Source organism: Silene latifolia, chromosome 4 (genome assembly GCF_048544455.1).
Source record: "Silene latifolia isolate original U9 population chromosome 4, ASM4854445v1, whole genome shotgun sequence".
Classification (NCBI taxonomy): domain Eukaryota; kingdom Viridiplantae; phylum Streptophyta; class Magnoliopsida; order Caryophyllales; family Caryophyllaceae; genus Silene; species Silene latifolia.
In genome coordinates, this window is record NC_133529.1 from 66,783,069 (window position 1) to 66,790,747 (window position 7,679).

A 7,679-nucleotide genomic window follows, 5' to 3' on the forward strand; every position below is an offset into this window, starting at 1 on the left:
TTTATATGATGTTTTACATCCCATTTTACACGCATTTCAGAGCTCATTCATGTAGTTTATGCTACATTTCTCCCTATTTCCGTCTACTTCCGTATTTTTGTACATTATTGCAGAAATGTGAAGAATCCAGCGGAAATCGAGCTAAATCCGTCTCCGATTATCCTGCATTGCATTTGACGTGAAGTATTCGCTTAAGGAACGAGCTTGGTGTGCAATTCAAGGCCCAAAAGACAAATCCACGAGATTATAGAAGTCAAGTAGCAGCTCAATGATCGATCGACCACCATCGCCATCGTCGATCGACCAACTGCGGGTTCGAAGCTCAGACATCGAGGATCGTCGATCGACCGCCATGCTCAGTCGATCGACCAATCTGCTATCCTAGACGAGAATTAAAAGACCAAGGAAGCGCAAGCCCATTGAGTTTAGGTTTTGATAATAAGTGTTACGTATGTTTGCTATATAACGTAACCTAGAACATGAGAATATTCATTCAGAGTTGATCCGATTTTTATCTAAGTTTTACACAGTAACCTTAAGTTTTATTAGGGTTTGGAATATTGTTTAGCATTGGAATTTTCGTTCTTATTCTTAATCTTTCCTCTGCAATCTCGGTATTCTTTGCCCTATTTAAATTCACTTCTATTTCGTTATTAGTATAGAATTGCTAGTTAGATTCCGAAACCATTTTATTGTTGCATGTTAATTGTTTGTCTTACCGCTTTAATTATGAATTCAGTACTTTTATGCCCTAGTTTTATTGTTGTTATCACCTTCAAAGATGAGTAGCTAAATTAATTGTGCTAGGATGTAGGGGAATTATGGCGTAGTATTAAAATTGGACTGAAATCGCGTGTCAGTCAATCGACTGCCGTACCCGGTCGATCGACTGACCACGTGAGGTTACCTTTCGTTTTAATTGATTTTAATGTTGTATTTAACAAATCGAATGCATGCGACCAGTTAGATGCTTAATTTATGACTGACCCATTAGATCGAAAGATAGGGAAAGTTGTTAGATCACCAATTAAGATGACTAAACTGTGCTGAGATAGAAAGATAGGTAGAGTTTAGACCGTTAGTCACTTTTCAGGACGAGAGTCAGTATTAGTGATATTAGGGACTTATAGCGAGATCGAAAGATGCTATCTGTTAAGAGTGGACCGAGAGGACCTCTTGTTTCCCGCCTCACATGTGTTCGATTTAGTCCTGTTTAGTATGCTGCCGCCGAAGCTATAACGAACCGACCATCCTAGTACCCCCTTTTATATTTGATTTCATCTATTTGCTTAGTTTACTTTATTTTATTGCTCATTAGCTATAGACCAACCCAATCAAACCCCCACCTTATTGTTACCATTAGACCGAATTTAAACAACTAGAATTTACGTCTGCCTCTCTGTGGTTCGACCCGACTGCCGCTAGCTATAGTTGTAGTTGGAGATTATAAATTTATTTTTGACACCTCACGACGGGTATCAAATTTTGGCGCCGTTGCCGGGGAGGCAATAGTTCTAATTTTTAGTTGTTTTAATTTAGTCTTTCTTAGTTTAAGGAACATCCATTCCTTAAACTTTTCTTATATTCTTTTTGTAGTTTCCTCTTATGCGCAGGTCACAGGGTGGTGAACTAGTACCATTCAATCCTGAGATTGAGAAATCTTTGCGCGAGTTGAGACGATCACAAAGGGTATTACCGACAGAGGAAGAGCTGAGTACTCTGTCAAGCTATTACGAGAACGAGATGTTCGAGGAAGATCCACATTCTTCACCCGTTTCCACCTCTTCAGCCGAGACAGTCACTTCTCCAGAAATTCCAGTCATGGCTGAGGAAGCGAGTATAGCTAGTCATTCGAGCCGACGATTTGCAAATTTATATAAGGGGTTGAATTACCGGAGATGACAGGAAGTTCGAACCAAAGCCTTCATACATTAATATGGTTGAGAGAAACAGTTCGGGGAGCCGCAAATGAAGATGCAGCTAAGCATATGGAGACATTTATTGACTCATCATTGTTCCATACCCCCACCAGCCGGCGTGACCCAAGACCAGATCAAGGAGACCATGTTCATCTTCTCCCTTCGTGATGCTGCAAGGGAGTGGTATAGAGATTTGGACCGAGCCGTTCATGGGATCACCGATTGGAATTCATTGGCTTTGGCATTTTACAAGAAATATTTTTCTGCCTCGAAGACCAATGCAATTAGAGCTCAAATCACGAGCTTTAAACAAGGGCCGGACGAGAACTTCCACGAAGCATGGGTCCGTTTTAAGAAGTTGGTGCGAACCATACCGCACCATGGGTTCGAAAAATAGAGCTTATGCAATCAGTTCTATAATGGGCGTATGACGATCGAGGGCTATTTTGGATCTGCGACCAAAGTGGCCGATTTGTTGAGAATTTGGGAGAAACCAAGGGGTGGAAGATCATTGATGATCTAGCCACCCACAAGGTTGAGTATGGGAATTCCAGAGGGAATCAAAGGAGGAGCGCCGAATCTCCTTCTCGTAGCCGCACTTGAAGCTCTCACCTGCGAGATTTGACAAGTATGAACTAGGAGGAGCTTCAAAGGGGGTATTTACCAAGTAAATGCTGTGTCAGACGGTCCTTTCTGCCGTGAAAGGTGCGGAGCCGAGGGACACGTTTCAAGAATTGTCCTAGTCCCTTTGAGTCTTGTCGCCTTTCAACATTATAGGCAGACAAACACCTACTATGAGCCTAATGTTCATCCCAACCCGAGGTGGAGTAGCCAGAATGTCCTAAATCCAACTCCACCTCCGCAGCAACCCTATGTGCCCCCTCATCAAAAGCAACAACAATATCAAAAACCTCCTTATGTGCGGCAGCAGCAACAACAATCCCATGGTTTTGATTTTCTTGAGTTCAAGAACTTGTTCTTTGAAGGAGTCCCAAGCAAGAGAGGCCGGGATGAAGTTACTAGAGAGCCAAATTGCTCAATTGGCTAGTAAGAGTACCACTCGAGCTCCGGGACACTTACCGACTCAAACCGACCAAAAGGAGACCCTAAACGCTATCACGTTGAGGAGTGGGTCCACCCTGGAGGGGCCTCGCCATGGTCGGTCGACGCATTTGTTGAAAAGAATGAGGCGGATCCGAGTCAAAAGAAAGTCAGAACGAATAATTCAAAGAAAAAGGCGTCTACAGGTATATCAGTTGATCGACTGATACACCCGGTCGATCGACTGATACGCGGGTTACAGCAGCTTCTGGAACTGTACACCTCGGTCAATCGACTGAGGATAGTGGTCGATCGACCAAGATCACTGCTAATATTGAGAAATTTCGTCCTTCAATGCCCGACAATTTGAGAGACCATTTGTTCCGGGGTTCGACAACTCCGAAAGTATTGGGGAAAGACCTGAGTGCTGATGGGTCCGTTCCGATTCCGAAGTTCGATCCGATGACGGTTAATGGCTCACATTTGAGACGGTCTGAGGAGGGTTCGAGCTTCAATAAGGAGAAGGTGGTGGACTTTCAGCCTAAGTCCACGGATACCGGCACGCGCGATTTAGAGGAGAGGGCTAAGGTACTTCTCTCAGCCCCATACCCAGAGCGACTAGTGCCGACAAAGGAACAGGTATCTTTCAATAAATTTGAAAAGGTTATTCGTAGTTTGAATGTACAAGTTCCTTTCCTTGAGTTGGTCAATCAAGTGCCTGCCTACACTAAATTCATGAAACAACTCCTGTCTAAGAAAAAGTCACTTGAAAATGTGCATACTGTCGCACTAACCAAAGAGTCATGCTCTTATTTGTCGCACACTACACCCCATAAGCTAGAGGACCCGGGTAGCTTTTCTGTTCCTTGCAATATAGGTACCTTCTCTATTGAGAAGGCATTATGTGACTTAGGAGCTAGTATAAGCGTCATGCCTTTGAGTCTAGCTAGGAAACTCAAATTGACGAGGTTTGCAGTAACAGATATGACAGTACAGATGGCTGACCGATCTGCGGTCCAGCCAATAGAAGTCTTAGTGGACATCCCCGTCCAAATAGGGAAGTTTTTCTTCCCCGTCGACTTCGTTGTACTTGACATGCCTGAGGATGCTCATATTCCCATTATTTTGGGTAGGCCATTTCTGCACACTGCTGGTGCAGTCATAGATGTCGGTCTGGGTACCTTGACTTTCAAAGTAGGCAAGCATTCTATTGTTTTTGCCCAACCGGCTAAGAAAAAGGACCCCATGTGGCCTGTGACTTGTAACACGGTTTCTGATAAGAAATCGTACTTTGTGCTTCCTGATTTACCTATCTCTATTCTGTTGTAACCCCTCCGCCCCTGCATCGGGAGCAAATTGGAGGAAGATTTGTCTATTTTCGATATCGCAGAGTGGTTTGGGGAAGGAAGAGCGCAAGTCACTCTAGCCGCAAAGAAGCCAATCATTTCACGAGGAGGTCTTGGTTGCCTTAGCTATGCCACCGATGAGGAAGTTGATGACGAACCGGTCAAGGCACAGAAGTCCGACTTGGACTTTGATGAGCAAGAAGAGGTCATTGATCGGGAGATGATGGAATTGTTGATCCATTGAGCCATACGGACATGGAAGCTAAGAAGGGTGCAGCTGATAAGATAAGCACCGTTGAGGCTACCTCTAGTAGCCAGAAGCCGACGAAGTGGGCCATCCCGTGGCCGTCCTTGATCAACTACTAGTTGATCTCATGTTCTACAAACATTTTATTTGCTTTTGTTAGACACTTTTTATTGCTTTTGTGTGCGCGAAACTTCGCATTTTATTTTGCTTGCTTAGGATTTTATGCGTTTGAGACTTTATTCTGGGTTTTGCGCAATTTTGGGCGCATATTATTGTGCACTTGCAGGTTTTTAGACCTCATTAGCTCAAGTAATTGAGCAAATACGAAGAAATAAGGAGTACAGCAGTATTTTCAGTCGATCGATTGGCTACATTGGTCGATCGACTGAGTTGCACTTTCCAGGAGCTACTGTTCCTGACACATTGGTCGATCGACTGGCTACATTAGTCGATCGACCAAGGACGCGCCTTTCAGACCTATTCACGACCTCTCCCCGCTTTGTGTTTGGTCGATATGCGGACTTAAGGGAGTTTTCTACTCCACTTTATTTTCCGTCCAATTATTTATTTCTTCTAATTTTCTCATTTGTGCACATATTTCCCGCTTCAAAATTGTCTTCTCGATTTTATGCGTAGGTTTTATTTGTCTTTCAGGTACTTATTAGTAGCACTCGGCTCTCGAAACCTCCTAGCTCACGCTGGTTTTGGGAAGTTTCCTTTCTTTGCGTTTAAAGTCTTGTAAGTTCCCGATTTCCACTTCATGTCTTTTTTTATTTATTTTCCCGCAAATTCCCATTTCTCTTTTCTTCATTACATGATTTTGCACAATGGGGACATTGTGCGATTTGGTTTGGGGAAGGGTTTTGTGTCGCATATCATTTGCTTGCATTCACGTTTACATTCTGTTTTGCATTGTTCATTTCATTTTATACGAAATCAAAAAAAATTGAAAAATTTCAAAAATTCACGTTTATTTTAGCATATAGGTCGAGTCGGAACGGTAGTATTTCAAGGATGATGCATTTTGCACCTGTTTTGCCTGAGCCTTGCTTGATTAACATGTTATTAGTAGAATCGTATAAATTTATACCTACGAGTTTTTGTTAATTATTTGCTGGACTTGAGACTTGACTTTGAAAATTGGCAAGCTACATCATATTTCTGAGATTTAGAGCCTATAACTGGTGACATCTATGACCAGTTTATTTAGGAATGTGAGTAGTACTCCTTATGAGGCATGTCACATAAATGTGCATAAATATGAACTTAATCTGCTTAATACCTGTACGCATTCGGTCTGTGGTTAGTTGACACATGTGGTAGAGGTTTCCCCTTATTCGTTTTGCCCATGAACCCCACACTGCCAAAAACAGCCTTTTTGTCCCATTACTACATCCTACATTTAGCCTGCCCTTGTCAAGCTAGTAGTCTGTGTTCTTGGGATTGTTACTTAGTTTTGGTAGCATATGCTCATGTTTGAGATATTGTTGGAAAGATGAAAAGGAGGAAAGAAAGAAATAGAAAAGAAAAAAAAAAAGATGAAAAAATGATTCGAAAAGAGAAAAAAAAAAGAGTTCTGTACTGTTCATAGCAGTCGATCGACTGCCAATTCAGGTCGATCGACTGAGGTTCGAGAGAGAGAAAAGAAATCAAATTCGCATAATTCAAATCCTTATCTTACGGCGATTTTTGCTCCCATGTATTAATCATTCCTTTTGGGGAGTTAGTTGGTTACTTTTATACCTGGAGATTGTGAGATTTGTGCTTGCTATAGCACCGTTTCATTTGTTGATGAGCAAGAAGTTGGATGTTGCCATATGGTTCCGTTTCGGTACTAGCTTGATCATCTGTACCTCCACTTTTCCATAAATGTTTTGCCTCTTCTTACCCATACCTCACATATCCACATATATACCTCGGCATGTGTCATGGTCTCTTGTTGGTTGGAATGCGTATGTACGGTTGTAGAGATTGCTTTCATATTAGACTGCAGGCATGCTCTTATAGGTCGTAGTTAGGTGAGAGTCTTTACAAAACCAATTCTTTCTATCTTTACGTTATTCACCTGTGCTTGTTTGAGTGATATGAGTGACCCGTGAGAGTCCAATTTGATGAGTCTCTACAGTTGACGGTTCAGTAGTTTTAACGACTCCATAACTCGTTTGCATGATTCATTTGCTAATTGATTGTTAGTTGTGCATTAAATTGGTTTAGGCTTTACATGTTGCATTTCGCTCTGAGATTGAACTCGTTCCATTAGGTCATTAGATCGAGTCTAGTTCTTGCTTGGGGACAAGCAAGGGTTTGGTTTGGGGAAGTTTGATGCGTGTCTTTTATATGATGTTTTACATCCCATTTTACACGCATTTCAGAGCTCATTCATGTAGTTTATGCTACATTTCTCCCTATTTCCGTCTACTTCCGTATTTTTGTACATTATTGCAGAAATGTGAAGAATCCAGCGGAAATCGAGCTAAATCCGTCTCCGATTATCCTGCATTGCATTTGACGTGAAGTATTCGCTTAAGGAACGAGCTTGGTGCGCAATTCAAGGCCCAAAAGACAAATCCACGAGATTATAGAAGTCAAGTAGCAGCTCAAGCAGTCGATCGACCACTGCCATCAGTCGATCGACCAACCTGCGGGTTCCAGAAGCTACTGGACACTGAGGATCAGTCGATCGACCGCCATGCTCAGTCGATCGACCAATCTGCTATCCCAGACGAGAATTAAAAGACCGAGGAAGCGCAATCCCATTGAGTTTAGGTTTTGATAATAAGTGTTACGTATATTTGCTATATAACGTAACCTAGAACATGAGAATATTCATTCAGAGTTGATCCGATTTTTATCTAAGTTTTACACAGTAACGTTAAGTTTTATTAGGGTTTGGAATATTGTTTAGCATTAGAATTTTCGTTCTTATTCTTAATCTTTCCTCTGCAATCTCGGTATTCTTCGGCCCTATTTCAATTCACTTCTATTTCGTTATTAGTATAGAATTGCTAGTTAGATTCACGAAACCATTTTATTGTTGCATGTTAATTGTTTGTCTTACCGCTTTAATTATGAATTCAGTACTTTTATGCCCTAGTTTTATTGTTGTTATCACCTTCAGCATGAGTA